The 17,048-nt window shown below is 43.1% G+C and overlaps 1 long non-coding RNA gene across 1 annotated transcript; it reads right to left on the bottom strand.

Moving 5' to 3' along the window:
- Window positions 1-763: 763 nt before the first annotated feature.
- On the bottom strand, window positions 764-1,300 carry LOC142295394 (uncharacterized). The gene is made up of 3 exons (XR_012751449.1): window positions 1,219-1,300; window positions 936-980; window positions 764-839 (listed from the first exon to the last, which is right to left on the bottom strand). It is a non-coding gene; the product is annotated as an uncharacterized LOC142295394 (long non-coding RNA).
- Between the last annotated feature and the right edge of the window lie 15,748 nt (window positions 1,301-17,048).

The following is a 17,048-nucleotide window of genomic DNA, read 5'->3' as shown; positions in this document are numbered from 1 at the left end:
CACATGGGGGAAAAAGCATGAACTACTTATACACAGAAGGCTCAGGCAGACGTTCAGGAAAGCTTCAGCAACAATACCACAGATGAGTGCAAGCCACTTGCTTACAACCAGAGCTAGACTGAACTGAATAATATCACCAGCACAAGTCCAGGGAAGATGGGAGTATTTAAGCACAAGGGGAATACTGATAATCATCACCTGGACAGAAGCTTAGGTCACCTGGGTCCTAAAGGGGAATATAGTAGATGAAAATCCAGCAGGAAAGCTACCTATTATAATGAATACTAACAGCAGAAAGTCAGGGAGCATTTTGCACAACCAATTGCTGTGACCTTCTACTGCCAGAAACCACATGACTGTCTGTCACACATGACACACTCGTGACAATACTATAGCAAGTTTATATAATTTTATTCAGCTTCCTACGACCAGTATAACCAAGAAAATGGCTTAAGTGGTTGATTCTACCAACAGATTTAATTTCAGATGCTTCTCTTTTATATAGATTGAATAGTTGCTTCCATCTAAACCATTCATGTATTTCTGTCCATGTAATTATCTGAATTATTTTTATGTAATACTACATTATAGTTAATTTTCCAGGGGAAATACTTGCCAGGGTTTCAAATGATACTTGAAATTAGGGGTCAACCTATAAAAGGTTGTTTCTAATAAGACATAATCTGTAATCAAAGTAAATAATATTTTGCATTGCTAAATTAAAAAAAAAGATTGGTGTATTACCTTATTTTACCTTTAATCCATTCTCAGCATCTTTAGTTCTACAAAAGTTATTAACCTTTGTAAAAACAAATCTTCTACAGTAAAGGGAAGTTTGCCTAAAATGCATAAATGAACATCAGTGTAAGAAATCAGTATTTATCAGATGTAAATATCAAGAAAACAAAAAAAGTAAAGTAACAAGAAACTTTTACCTGTTCATGGTCTGTTCCACTATTTTGTGCACACAGTGGACATTTCTGTGGCGAGATGTTGCAGAATTATGTGACTGCAGATTTAGATGCAAATATTCAGTAAATCTATGTAAGAGCAACCTAAGGATTCTGCAGGAAGAGGCTAAGGAAACCTTCATTTGTAAACCACAGAAAAAGGTACTTTCCATGGGAAAGATTCTGCATCCACCAGACGTTAGTGGGGAATGTATTTCTTATGAGCATGTGGTGGTGCAGTCTTAGCATGGAGAATCCATTGACTTACCTGGGAGCAGCATCACAGAGAAGGAGGCAATCATCACTGAGGTGGTGCTTCATGGACTAGACAGCCACACACCCGAGCGGCGCTTCTGGAAGAGAAATACCCTATACCGGTGTGAGTCCACAGCATAAATGATTATTGAGCAAGAGCATCTGGAATATAGAACTAGTGATAGTCAAGGAAGTACAGAGGATGTTACTAACTCTAATTGCTTCTTTTCTGAGCTTTACAAGTTGACTGTTAAAAACATTTTCTATGTTTATTGGAGTCGACAGTATATTGAGATTGATTTTAGCCACTTACGGATGCAGGAAATCTAAACTTTTGCATTTAAAGAGAACCTTATACTGGATTTTTGATTTAAACTGAGAACTTCCTCCATTTGGTGCTGCTTCACTGATTCAGGAGCAGTTTTTCTTTTTCTTCTGTGCTCCTTTGTTCCAAAGTTATATACCTGGTAATAAAGATGCACATTTCATTTCAATGAACTGACCATATGTATCACAGAACTTCTTATTACAATTAGTTTGTTATTGTCTAATGCATGACATTCTGTCTTGTTCATTAAAATAAACCTCAAAATATATTTCATTAAATTAATACATTTTTATTCAAACACTATCTCTTATTTAGGCCTAATTTGGATATGCACGTGAGAATGTCCAGGGTATAATGTTATTTTTTACATTATTTTTTTAAAAACACCTTGGGTCTGATTTATCAAGACTGGAGTTTTATATGCTAGTCTAAAAGAACTGTCAACTCAGTATAGTGATCAGTGCTAACAGTGGAGACACTAATTGCTCCATAGATGCCTACAATACTTAAAACCAGTGGCTCCAAGGAGGAAATAAGTTCATTTTCTCCCAGTAGCCACAATTTCAAAAAGGTGTCCAGGCAGCATTCTAACACTACCTGCAGATAAACCCAATATGTACAGGTAAATAGTGTTTTCTGTGGTGAGAGGTTCCCTTTAAAAAGAGTCTGTCAGCCCAAATTGACAGTATAAAATAAGCGCATAGCCTTTTAGAGATTATATCCCATATCAAAATCACACTTTAAAACTTCTAATTGCTGCCTCTATTCTGCAGGAACTGAAGTCTAGTCAAACTAAGCAAGCTAATTACGGTTCTTTGGTGCACTCTTGACGTGGCTTTGTGCACTATTCCACCCATCCCACTGCTGTGTTACATGTCCATGCCTTCCTCACTGGCAATTGACTGCACTAGTCTGCCTACAGTGAGCACTAGCTGTCGAGAAAGCTCAGACGAGCCTGTGCTATCAATCAATGTATAATTTTTTTTTTATATATATATATATATATCTATATATATAATTGCCTTATTCTGTCTGTCTGTCTGTCTGTCGGTCTGTCTATCTGTCTGTCTATCTGTCTGTCTGTCTGTCTGTCTGTCATGCTCCGAAATTGTGTCCTTACGGTGACACAAAGCTGATTGGCCGCTGGGCTCGCCATGGCCCCGCCCCCCCCCACGGATTGGCCTCTCGCCCCGGTTCTCTGCAGGCCTCGCCCCCCTCACGCAATGCACGCTCGCTCTGGCCCAACTGACACGGAGCTCCGATTCCCAGGTGAGTACACACACACACACATCAGATCACACTCACTCTCACACTCACTCTCACACACACCTCACACACACCTCACACACACCTCACACATCACAACATGCTGGGATATCGCTTGCTTCTACACCGGCTCCGTCAGGATCCCGGCAGCACCAGACATAACCTTGCGATGCTGGGATCTTGACGGAGGCCGTGAAAGCTGGTAACCATTATACACATCGGGTAACTAAGGTCCCTTAGTTACCCGAAGTGTATCATAGTTACCAGTGGACACCGGCTCACACTCACTCTCACACACACCTCACACATACATCACATCGCATCCACACATCAAGGTCCTGCAGCTGCGGAACATACACACACATAACAGCACACACACACACACACATACACACACAAATCAGATCACACTCACACACACCTCACACATCACATCGCATTCACATACTCACAACATCCTGGGATATCGCTTGCTTCTCGGCGGCGATACTGTGCTGTTGTGAGCTTCCAGGACCTGCCGGGGGATCACATGGCCAGAAGCAGGTGATATCCCCGGATGTTGTGAGTATCAGCGCGTATGTGCAATATCGTCAATGTGTGTGTGTGTGTGTGTGTGTGTGTGTGAGTGTATGCGATCGGGTGTGTGTGAGTGTATGCGATCGGGTGGGTGTGAGTGTATGCGATCGGGTGGGGGTGTGTGGGTGTGTGTGAGTGTATGCGATCGGGTGTGTGTGAGTGTATGCGATCGGGTGTGTGTGAGTGTATGCGATCGGGTGTGTGTGAGTGTATGCGATCGGGTGGGTGTGTGTGGGTGTGTGTGAGTGTATGCGATCGGATCTGTGAGTGTCGGCAGAGGAGCACGGCGTGCTGGAGGAGGCTGAGAGGAGAGAGGCTGTTCCTGGGGAAGGCTGGGATGGGAAGGCTGATGCTGGAGACGGAGAGGCTGATGCTGGGGACAGAGAAGCTGATGCTGAGGACAGAGAGGCTGATGCTGGGGACAGAGAGGCTGATGCTGGGGACAGAGAAGCTGATGCTGGGGACAGAGAGGCTGATGCTGCGGGAGGCTGATGCTGGGGACAGAGAGGCTGATGCTGGAGACAGAGAGGCTGATGCTGGGGACAGAGAAGCTGATGCTGGGGACAGAGAGGCTGATGCTGGGGACAGAGAGGCTGATGCTGGGGACAGAGAGGCTGATGCTGGAGACAGAGAGGCTGATGCTGGGGACAGAGAAGCTGATGCTGGGGACAGAGAGGCTGATGCTGGGGACAGAGAGGCTGATGCTGGGGACAGAGAGGCTGATGCTGGAGACAGAGAGGCTGATGCTGGGGACAGAGAGGCTGATGCTGGGGACAGAGAGGCTGATGCTGGGGACAGAGGCTGATGCTGGGGACAGAGAGGCTGATGCTGGGGACAGAGAGGCTGATGCTGGGGACAGAGAGGCTGATGCTGGGGACAGAGGCTGATGCTGGGGACAGAGAGGCTGATGCTGGTGACAGAGAGGCTGATGCTGGGGACAGAGAGGCTGATGCTGGGAGGAGAGAGGCTGATGCTGCAGGTAGAGAGGCTGATGCTGGCGCAGCATGGCGGATGGAGCACCTTTGGGAGTGCGCAGCATGGCGCATGGAGCACGTTTGGGAGTGCGCAGCATGGCGGATGGAGCACCTTTGGGAGTGCGCAGCATGGCGGATGGAGCACGTTTGGGAGTGCGCAGCATGGCGGATGGAGCACATTTGGGAGTGCGCAGCATGGCGGATGGAGCACGTTTGGAAATGCGCAGCATGGCGGATGGAGCACGTTTGGGAGTGCGCAGCATGGGGGATGCAGCACGATGGGGAGTGCGGAGTATGGCGGATGGAGCACGTTTGGGAGTGCGCAGCATGGAGGATGCAGCACAATGGGGAGTGCGGAGTATGGCGGATGGAGCACGTTTGGGAGTGCGCAGCATGGGGGATGGAGCACGATGGGGAGTGCGCTGCATGGCGGATGGAGCACGTTTGGGAGTGCGCAGCATGGCGGATGGAGCACGTTTGGGAGTGCGCAGGATGGGAGATGGAGCACGATGGGGGGTGCGCAGCATACGGGATGGAGCACGATGGGGAGTGCGCTGCATGGGGGATGGAGCACGATGGGAAGTGCACACCTCCCCCCAACACACACACATACGCGCGCGCACACTGCACAACACACCACACCACACACACACTGGGAACCACAAACAACTGCCCTACACAGACACCCCCACACACAGACAACGCTGCACACACAAATATACGCACATACCGCACAACACGCACATTGCACAAAACATACCTCCCCCCAAAACACACCACACCCACACAAACTGCGCAACACACACACAACGCTACAGACACACAGCGCTCCACAAACAACGCAACACACAAACAACACCGCTCTCACCCCCCATCACACCCAGACAACATCCAGAACATGTACAGCGCCCTACACAAACACTTGGTAACTACACACAACAACATCTATATATATATATATATATATATATATGTATATATATATATATATATATATATATAACAAAAATCATACATGAACTACACAATACGTAAATTCTAGAATACCCGATAAGATATTCAAATTTAAAACATGTCACTGTATATACGTTGTAATAATTGTAATAATGACTTATATTTTTAAGTGTTTACTTTGCTTACATTGCCAATGTACATGTTTTAAAAAGTGAAGCAGATTGAAAAAAATAACATTATGTTTATCAAATGATATAATAATAAATATAAGTGGTAATTAAAATCAATACATAAAAGAGCATGGTTGTCAACATATTGATCGGTTATTGTTAAAAAAAACATTATAGCCCCAAAATTGATTGAAGCTATTGTATTTAGAGTTCTAAAAATAATTAGACATAATGAACTGCATTAATCACATGAAAAGTACACAGCAGACGTTTTACTATATATTATATGTAGTGTGGATGTCTACAATACAATACTTGTCTTTGTAATCAACAGGACAGACAGGACCTAAATCAACCAAAACATGGTGTCAATCTTTTTCAGGGAACTGAAAATGAAAAATAGGGACATGGTAACAACAAAAAAGAGTATATATACTAATAAAATAATATAAACTAATTATCACATCAGATACATTTAATTAGCACTAAGTCTAAACTGGGAGAATTTATTTCTTGTTACCTTGATGATTTGGGATAAAATACTTGTTTTAATGAGATTAGCTAAATCAACCAAACAAATCAGAAATTTTTAGCATTTTGGACAATAAACTTTGTGACAATTATTTACAATATTTTGAGGGCCTGACAATATTTTACCTTTTGAATTTATAACTATTCATCACCTTGGGATTTTTGAGTATTATGTTAAGTATTAGGATTAAATTTTAGTCTCCTATTTCTAAGGGCCAAAGGATCACAGAAGCAAAGGATTTGTGGTCTACTGTTGGTCAGCAGTATTCCAAGCAGAGATATTCAAGCAAGCTTACTTGTCATAAGTGCTTGTCATTTGTGTTAGAGCTGATATGGTGTTGATTATTATTTTTATTACTACTATTAATTAGGGATGATCGAATACCTCAAATATTCGGCTTAGCGAATATTTGCCGAATAGGTCGCCACTATTCGACTATTCACGAATATTCAATGCGCAATGAAAGTCTATGGGAAACCTGAATAACAACTATTCGGAACTATTCGGGTTTCCACAGACTTACATTGTTCGCATAGCAGCAACCTATTCGTCGGATATTCGCGAAGCTAAATATTTGAGGTATTCGATCATCGATCATCCCTACTACTAATGTTTTTAAAACTATATTTTTCTCTGTAGCATAGCAGGTAAACATGTGGGATAGCAAATAGGCCTTGGAATCTCAGTTGGACTTTGAGTGGTAAAGCACACATCAGTAAAATGTAGTATTTATTTTAATTATACTAATGAATAGGAGCAATGCAAGGCTAAAATATAATAACCAATGTGTAAGTAACTCATTTTAAGTAGCTACTAATATTTGTCTTTTTTGGGGTGATTTTACAGTTATGACATCCAAGGATTCATCCATAATACTGTCTTCTTGGATACACAATGAAGCACCTATCTTATTTAATATTCTAGCACTTCTTAATAATTCTTTGTTTATCTTTCATGAATAAATACATTCGGACCCACTTATCTGTAGGACAAAACAATGTAGTTGATATCCTCCTAATTTCAATCAGTTCTTTTTACAGGGTGAACAATGCATTTTCTTCCTGTGAGTGGGTTAAATTAAATCTGATTAGAAATTGGAATATCTCATATCCTACTAATAGGGCAGAATTAAGCATGAATAACATGAACACAAGAAAGGGATTAAATGTAGCACTTTAATCTTTAATCCTCTAATGTCTACTGTATCAAATTTTTAAACCGGTTCCTAAAGCTACTTCTTCTAATTACTGCCTTTCCACAGTAAGGACTTTAAAAAAGTCAAGTAGTAGTAGCCTTGGGGCATCAGACACTTAAGGCCCCTTTACACACTGAGACTTTCAGCGATCCCACCAGCGATTCCAAACTGGCCGGGATCGCTACAAAGTCTCTGGTGAGTCTCTGCTGAGCTGTCAAACAGGCAAACGTGGCCAACGACGCAACAGCGATCCGGACCTGCAGAACGACCTGGCTAGTCAAACACTGGAAACGAGTGATGTGTCACAATATCTGTCAATCACTATTCTCTGTCAGTCGGTCTCTCCCTCTCGGTCTCTATTCTCTCTCTGTCAGTCCGTCACTATCTCTGTCCCTCTCTCACAGTCTGTCGGTCATTTTCCCCTCCTCTCTCATACTCACCGATCCCCGATCCCCGGCGAGGCACTGCATGGCATTCACACTGCTGCGGCGGCTTTTACTATTTTGAAAAAGCCGGCCGCTCATTAAACAATTTCGTATTCCCTACTTTCCCCGCCCACAGGCGCCTATGATTGGTTGCAGTGAGACACATCCCCACGCTGAGTGACAGGTGTCTCACTGCACCCAATCACACCAGCCGGTGGGCGTGTCTATACTGTGCAGTGAAATAAATAATTAAATAATTTAAAAAAACGGCGTGCGGTCCCCACCAATTTTAATACCAGCCAGATAAAGCCATATGGCTGAAGGCTGGTATTCTCAGGATGGGGAGCTCCACGTTATGGGGAGCCCCCCAGCCTAACAATATCAGTCAGCAGCCACCCAGAATTGCCGCATACATTATATGTGACAGTTCTGGGACTGTACCCGGCTCTTCCCGATTTGCCCTGGTGCGTTGGCAAATCGGGGTAATAAGGAGTTATTGGCAGCCCATAGCTGCCAATAAGTCCTAGATTAATCATGTCAGGCGTCTCCCCGAGAAACCTTCCATGATTAATCTGTAAATTACAGTAAATAAACACACACACCCGAAAAAATCCTTTATTAGAAATAAAAAACACAAACACATTCTCTCATCACCAATTTAATCAGCCCCAAAAAGCCCTCCTTGTCCAGCGTAATCCACGGACCTCCAGCATCGCATCCAGCTCTGCTGCAGGTGACAGGAGCTGCAGAAGACACCGCCGCTCCTGTCACCTCCACGCAGCAAATGAGGTGAGTAGCGCGATCAGCTGAGCTGTCACTGAGGTTACCCGCTGTCACTGGATCCAGCGGTGGCCGCGGGTAAACTCAGTGACAGCTCAGCTGATCGCGCTACTCACCTCAGTTGCTGCGTGGAGCTGACCGGAGCGGCGGTGAGTAGCGCGATCAGCTGAGCTGTCACTGAGGTTACCCGCGGCCACCGCTGCATCCACTGCTGGATCCACCGCTGGATCCAGTGACAGTGGGTAACCTTAGTGACACCTCAGCAGATCGCGCTACTCACCTCAGTTGCTGCGTGGAGGTGACAGGAGCGGCGGTGTCTTCTGCTGCTCCTGTGACCTTCATGCAGCACAGCTGGAAGCGACGCTGGAGGTCCGTGGATTACGCCGGACATGGAGGGCTTTTGGGGCTGATTAAATTGGTGATGAGGGAATTTGTTTGTGTTTTTTATTTCTAATAAAGGATTTTTTCGGGTGTGTGTGTTTATTTACTGTAATTTACAGATTAATCATGGAAGGTTTCTCGGGGAGACGCCTGACAGGATTAATCTAGGACTTATTTGGCAGCTATTGGCTGCCAATAACTCCTTATTACCCCGATTTGCCAACGCACGAGGGCAAATCGGGAAGAGCCGGGTACAGTCCCAGAACTGTCGCATATAATGTATGCGGCAATTCTGGGCGGCTGCTGACTGATATTGTTAGGCTGGGGGGCTCCCCATAACGTGGAGCTCCCCATCCTGAGAATACCAGCCTTCAGCCGTATGGCTTTATCTGGCTGGTATTAAAATTGGGGGGGACCGCACGCCGGTTTTTTTAATTATTTAATTATTTATTTCACTGCACAGTATAGACCCGCCCACCGGCTGCTGTGATTGGGTGCAGTGAGACACCTGTCACTCAGCGTGGGGGTGTGTCTCACTGCAACCAATCATAGGCGCCTGTGGGCGGGGAAAGTAGGGAATACGAAATTGTTTAATGAGCGGCCGGCTTTTTCAAAATAGTAAAAGCCACCGCAGCAGTGTGAATGCCGTGCAGTGCCGCGCCGGGGATCGGGGATCGGTGAGTATGAGAGAGAAGGGGAAAATGACCGACAGACTGTGAGAGAAGGACAGAGATAGTGACGGACTGACAGAGAGAGAATAGAGACCGAGAGGGAGAGACCGACTGACAGAGAATAGTGATTGACAGATATTGTGACACATCACTTGTTTCCAGTGTTTTAAGTCCCCTTTACACACTGAGACTTTGCTGCACAGCGGGAAACAAAGGACCAAAGAATGGTCCTGAACGATTTGTAGCGATCACAACTTCACAGCAGGGGCCAGGTCGCTGATGTGTTTCACACACTGCAATGTCACTGGGGAGGTCGCTATAACGTCACAAAACCGGTGACGTTACAGCGATGTCGTTTGCGATGTTGTAGTGTGTAAAGCCACCTTTACTGCAAACAAATAAAGTTGGTCTTTGACCAATTAACTGTTTGGATGCCACAGTAAAGATTAATTATAGCATCTAAAGAGTTTAAAGCACAGGAGTCTTTCTCTGTCAGCCCCCTTCAAAATATTGTTCTCCAATAGCTGCAAGGAACCAAATAAAGGACCACCAGTCTGTCATAAATAGCAGAAGTAAAAATTAAAATTTGCATCCCATACAAAAAAAAATTAGAAAGAATAAATCATTTATATCTTTAAACATACCAAGGTAAAATATTAACCAGTTCCATAAAAAAAAAATGACGTGAACTTTATTTTTCGAGTTTATAGGAACATGATACTAAATTAGCATAATATTTTTTTACATTTTAGTACTTATGTGTTCCAAAAAATTGTTTAATGGAAAAAAAGTCATTTTTGGAAATTACGTTGACTTCGCAAAAATGACTTTTTTTTCATTAAACAATTTTTTGGAGCACATAAGTACTAAAATGTAAAAAATATTATGCTAATTTAGTATCATGTTCCGTATCATGTTCCTATAAACTCAAAAAATTAAGTTCACGTCACTTTAACTGCTGAGTAAACAGTCGAAGGCAACACTTTTGTTACCAGTAAATGACCATAAGATGGGTAGAATTTAAAAAAACAACAAAGAAATCTATTTAACCCTAGAACGCATACCTGGGGCCTCGCAGGCCTGCTAGGTCATTTGTTTTCTATGGTAGATTGAATTGCTTGCACGTTCTAGGGTTAAACACGTGGTCAAACTAGTTGGTGCTCCTCGTTTAATGAAAGAAAAACCCACATTAGTCACAGAAATAACTTGAATCTGACAAAAGTCTGACATAAATAAAAAATGTATGAAAATGAACAAGTGAAAGTCAAACATTGCTATTCAACCATGCTTTCACAGAATTTTTTTAAAAAATAAAACTCATGAAACAGGACTAGACAGAAATTATGGTACCCCTGAAGATAATGTGACAAAAGGGACATGTTAAATCAAGGTATAGTATTAGCATCACAGGTGTCTACAATCTTGTAATCAGTCAGTGGGCCTGTATATAGGCCTACAGATATTCGCTGTGCTGTTTAGTGACATGGTGTGTACCACACTCAACATGGACCAAAGGAAGCAAAGAGTTGTCTCAGGAGATTAGAAAGAAAATTATAGATAAACATGTTAAAGGTAAAGGTTATAAGATCATTTCCATGTAGCTTGATGTTCCTGTGACTACCGTTGCACATATTATTCAGAAATGTAAGATCCATGGGATTATAGCCAACCTTTCTGGATGTGGCCACAGAAGGAAAAATGATGACAAATCAAACACACGGATAATATGAATAGTAACAAAGGAGCCCAGAAATACTTCTAAAGAGATTAAAGGTGAACTTCAAGGAACATCAGTGTCAGAGTGCAGCACCATCCGTTGTTTAAGCCAAAGTGAACTTCATGGGAGATGACCAAGGAGGACACCATTGTTGAGAAAAAAAACATAAAAAAGCCAGACTGGATTTTTCCAAACTACATGTTGACAAGCCACAAAGCTTCTGGGAGAATGTCCTATGGACAGATGAGACAAAAATGGAACTTTTTGGCAAGGCACATCAGCTCTATGTTCAGCTCTATGTTCACAGATGGAAAAATGAAGCCTATCAAGAAAAGAACACTGTTCCTACTGTGAAACATGGAGGAGGCTCGGTAATGTTCTGGGACTGCTTTGCTGCATCTGATACAGGGTGTCTTGAATCTGTGTACGGTACAATGCAAAATCAAGACTATGAAGGGATTATAGAGAGAAATGTGCTGCCCAGTGTCAGAAAGCTTGGTCTAAGTAGCAGGTCATAGGTCTTGCAACAAGCTAATGACCCAAATACACAGCTAAAAACACCCAAGAATGGCTAAGAGGAAAACATTATACTATTCTGAAGTGGTTTCTATGAGTCCTGACCTAAAGCCTATTGAGCATCTTTGGAAAGAGCTGAAATATGCCGTCTGGAAAAGGCAAACATGAGACAACTGGAGCAGTTTGCCCTTGAGGAGTGGGCAAAAATACCTGTTGAGTGCTGCAGAAGTCTCAGTGACAGTTACAGGAAGCGTTTGATTGCAATGATTGCCTCAAAAGGTTGTCCAACAAAATATTAAGTTAATATAGGAACTATAATTTCCGTCCAGGCCGATTTCATGAGCTTTATTTATTTTATTTTTTTTTATTCTGTGAAAGCCGAAAAGCAATGTCTGACTTTCATTTGTTCATTTTCATAGATTTTTTATTATCACTTTTGTCAGATTCAAGTTATTTGTGACCATTGTGGGTTTCATTAGACGAGGGGTACCAACTGTTTTGACCACGTGTTTTTATATATATACATATATATATATATACTGTATATATGTATAATGTAATATATATGATATATAATTATATATAATAAAATAATAAGGAGAGAGAAAGAATGGTTTAAGGCATTACTTTCTGCAAAGTCCTATGCAATGGATATATGGAGAGCATTAGTAGGGAAGCACACATAGGGCTGTATTAAAAACTTCAACTTTTATTGAGAAATGACATAACTTATTAAAAAGAGTTGGCAAGGGTAGCGTGCAGAAAATTAGCTAGTAGATTGAACTGAAACACAGGAAACATAGGGTAATGGTAGAGAAGCATTAGGTTTACTTTGGCTGTAAAGCAGTGCACAATTCCCTGACCTACATTTCGGCAGGCATGCCTTCTTCTAGGGGAGTGGCATTATACTGAACTTGCAGCCCTTTTATATATAAAGAGAACTAATGGCAGAGAATGAAATATACCCATATAAATAGAGGCTGTTGCTGATTGATGTATGAAGTGCCGACGAATACCGGAAAGTAACATCGCCGCACTGGGGGTGTCATCAAGAGGGGAACAGGATTACAAGACTTAGAGGCAATACCCAGATGGAGTCACATGAGCAGAACCCCGGTCATATGATCCGCCACTACCCAGGGAAACACACTGCCAGAGATACTAAGTGTCAGCACGCATGCGCACCAACAGTCCCAATGGGAGACAACTAAATAAAGTGTAAATACAATTGGAAAATTATTGTAAATGTAGTGTCCACATAGAGAGAGGAGATGGGAAAGTTCAATGTCTATAAAAAGCTGCTATAAATTGTAGTGCATACTTTTTAACCCCTTCATGACGGAGCCAATTTTCATTTTTACATTTTTGGTTTTTTTCCTCTTATTCTTCTCTGTGTCAATAACTTTTATTTTTTCTGTCCACATAGATAAATGAGGGCTTGTTTTATGTGGAATGAGATGACACCTTTTGTGTCTCCCCTATTTCCTCATAGACTTAGCTTATGAGCAGGGTCCTCACTCCTCCTGGTATCTTAATTTTGTTATTTTGTATTGTCTCATATTGTCTGTACATGTCCCCTCTTAATTGTAAAGCGCTGCGGAATATGTTGGCGCTATAGAAATAAAACTTATTATTATTATTATTATGACACAATTGATTTCACCATATAGCGTACTGTAAAATGGAGAAAAAAATGAGTACTTGACACACACATGCACCTATGGTGCAACATTTGTTCCTCAGGGTAAAATTGATTGAATTCCTGGACCCATTTAAAGCTTACATAGAGACATTGAGCTACCAAACAAGAAAATCCTTTCAGAAATTATTACTCACAAAGCAAGGCATGCCCCTAAAAATACATTTGCTGATTATAAAACTTGGTCTTGCGAAGAAAACAGTTGTCCCGCAATTGCGTATATTGTAGCTGGAATGGGAAGAATAATGCAGAATGCCTATGTGGCAAACATGAGTTTGTTCCAAAGATGAAAGAACATCAGCAGGGCTAAAAGAAACATTTTGTCTGTCAAAGAGACTGGTCGTACAACGTCTGTTTAACTCCATCAATCCTGATATAAGGGACGAATGTGCCAATCAACATTGTACACCATAACAGGATCCTGCCTGCCAAGGTAGCAAACATTGTGTGCACAAAATAACTAATCACCTACAAAACTCTAAAAGTATTGTCCGGTACAGGAGGTTAAGGTACCGTCACACTAAACAACTTGCCAGCGATCCCAACAACGATACAACCTGATAGGGATCGCTGGTAAGTTGCTAGGAGGTTGCTGGTGAGAGGTCACACAGTCAGACGCTCCAGCGATCCCACCAGCAACCTGACCTGGCAGGGATCGCTGGAGCGTCGCTACACGGGTTGCTGGGGAGCTGTCACCAGCAACCAGTGACCAGCCCTCAGCCAGCAGCGACGCGTGAAAGCATGCTGCGCTTGGTAACTAAGGTAAATATCATGTAACCAACCCGATACTTACCTTGGTTTCCAGCGCACGCCGCTTAGCGCTGGCTCCCTGCTTTTCTAGCTACAGCACACATTGGGTTAATTACCCGATGTGTACTGCAGCTACACGTGCAGAGAGCAGGGAGCAGCGCACACTGCTTAGCGCTGGCTCCCTGCTCTCCTAGCTACAGCACACATCGGGTTAATTACCCGATGTGTACTGCAGCTACACGTGCAGAGAGCAGGGAGCAGCGCACACCACTTAGCGCTGGCTCCCTGCTCTCCTAGCTACAGCACACATCAGGTTAATTACCCGATGTGTACTGCAGCTACACGTGCAGAGAGCAGGAGCCGGCACTGACAGTGTGAGAGCGGCGGAGGCTGGTAACGAAGGTAAATATCGGGTAACCAAGGACAGAGCTTCTTGGTTACCCGATCTTTACCGTGGTTACCAGCGTCCGCAGAAGCCGGCTCCTGCTCCCTGCACATTCAGTTGTTGCTGTCTCACTGTCACACACAGCGATCTGTGATGCACAGCGGGACAGCAACAACTAAAAAATGGCCCAGGACATTCAGCAACAACCAGCGACCTCACAGCAGGGGCCAGGTTGTTGCTGGATGTCACACACAGCAACATCGCTAGCAACATCGCTGCTACGTCACAAAAGTTGTCCATCAGCAGCGATGTTGCTAGCGATGTTGCTTAGTGTGACGGGGCCTTTAGACAAGAGCCTGTCGTGCAGCAGTATAAGGGAACCCCCAGCGAGTGCCACAACACACAAGGTACATTGGGAATAACTGTGGGCACTAGCGCAAGGGTGAGGGGAGCAGGATCACTTCCTGCACTCACTTGATAATGTTCCCTTCACTCCCTAACATCCTTATATGAGTCCTTCCCCTCGTTGCCCATCACATGCTTAGACTCTGACTTACCTTGATTTCTCCCTGGCTAGTAAGTATGCCAGTGAGAGCTCACTACTACAATAATACAACACAATGGAAGGGAAACAGACAAGTAAAATATACACAATAAGGAAAACTGCAATTGTCACGACACCTGAGGATTCTTTCAGAGACAAGCTCCTTCCAAAGTGGACAGTTTAGAAATGAATCTATAACTGGTATCAGATGGTAAAACATGTGACATTTTATACCTAAGGGGAGTTATCACAAGGAGCTGCACCTGAAATCAAGGCTACAAAACATAACCAGACAGGAAAGAGTCCTTAATCTCTTTAGCACCTAAAGAAAGCAGTTTCATTTAAACACAAACTGCAGACCTGTGTAAAATAAGGCATTGTGACTTTATGTCAGAGGATTCCCCTGATTGGGGCGCACTCATGGCAGAACCATGCAGTAAAGCCCATGGTCTATTAATACGGAACAGCCTCATTGTTAGATATCCTGTAACAAAAAGTTTTGTGTAGCAAAGCATAGTTGTAAAACAGTCAAACTAAGATAATTGGTCTAAAAGGTTTATGTGAGTGATCAAGTCCTGAAATAATTGTCAGATGACCTGGCTTTTCAAGAACATTTGTGGGATCCAAGTTCTATAGTATACAGACATGGGCATCTGGGCGAGAATTTGTCTGAATAATAGTTTGGCATGTAAGAGATCGATTCCTGGAATTCATTGTCAGATGACCTCACTTTTCAAGAACATTTGTGGGGTCCACATTCTGGGGTATATTGACATGGTCATGTGGATGAGAATTTGTCTGAATAATAGTTTGGCATGTAAGTGATAAAGTTCTGGAATTACTTGTAAGATGATCTGACTTTTCAGGAACATTTGTGGGGTCCAAATTCTGGAGCATTCGGACATAATCATGAGGATGAGAATTTGTCTGAATAATAGTTTGGTATGTTATGACTGTGGCCTGGAATTAATTGTGAAATTGGGTAAAATGTGTTTTGCTTCTGAAAAGGCTGTATCCTGTGCTGTTAAGTCAAATAGGAGACACTCAACAATTTTCACATGTGCCCCCTGTTACATTTTGTATAGGACAAAGCTGTTATCGGTAGCAATCTAAATAAGGTAAATTGCTACCTTTTTATACCAGGCCACAGCCTTTCTCTTCACCAAGAATAATTGAAGCACCTGGTCCGACAGGTCAACACCTTCCATGAACTTATTATAATGTCTTAGGCTAGTTTCACACTTGCGTTCAGCGCATTCCGTCACTATGGACAATAGTGCAGTCCGTTAACGCACTGTGCTATTCTCCATAGACTTGTATGGATGACGCACTGTAACGCAAGTGTCTGCGTTGCATCCGCTGGACGACGCAGCGTCGTTATTTTGACGCTGCGTTGGGCGGATGGAACGCAGCATGTAACGTTTTTCTGCGCTTGGCGGAGTGTCAAAAAAACGCAACCTGCAGGAATCCGTTAGGCGTCCGATGTTTTTATAATGGACGCCTATGGTGGCGGATTCCATTAGAATGCGTCATTTGACGGATTCCGTTAACGCAGCTGTCTTTACACAACTGCGCATGCTCAGATGTGTAAAGTCAAGGAAAAAAAACTACAACGGATTGCGTTATTTTGTACGATCTGTAGCCCGCGTTGTGCCACTATATGAAACGCATCCGTTGCATGCGTCACACAACGCAATGCTACGGATCCCATCCAACGCAAGTGTGAAACTAGCCTTACACAGGACAGTTTCACTTTGTCCTTGGTGGAGCACCTGTCTCTGACCATCACAGTGGTGTCTACATGCAGCATTGTCAGGATGTAGATATTCTTCCAGCCATTCTATTTCACTACAAGTAGATAGCCACTTGCCAGTGCGAATGATGCTCCATTCTCCAAACGTCAGGACACAAAATGTGAAGAAAAACCTACTCATTTTTTCTATCTGGCCCCTGTATTTGCAGTATAATATATTATAATTA

Source organism: Anomaloglossus baeobatrachus, chromosome 3 (genome assembly GCF_048569485.1).
Source record: "Anomaloglossus baeobatrachus isolate aAnoBae1 chromosome 3, aAnoBae1.hap1, whole genome shotgun sequence".
In the NCBI taxonomy this organism is placed as follows: domain Eukaryota; kingdom Metazoa; phylum Chordata; class Amphibia; order Anura; family Aromobatidae; genus Anomaloglossus; species Anomaloglossus baeobatrachus.
This window is presented reverse-complemented; position numbering and strand designations above follow the sequence as displayed.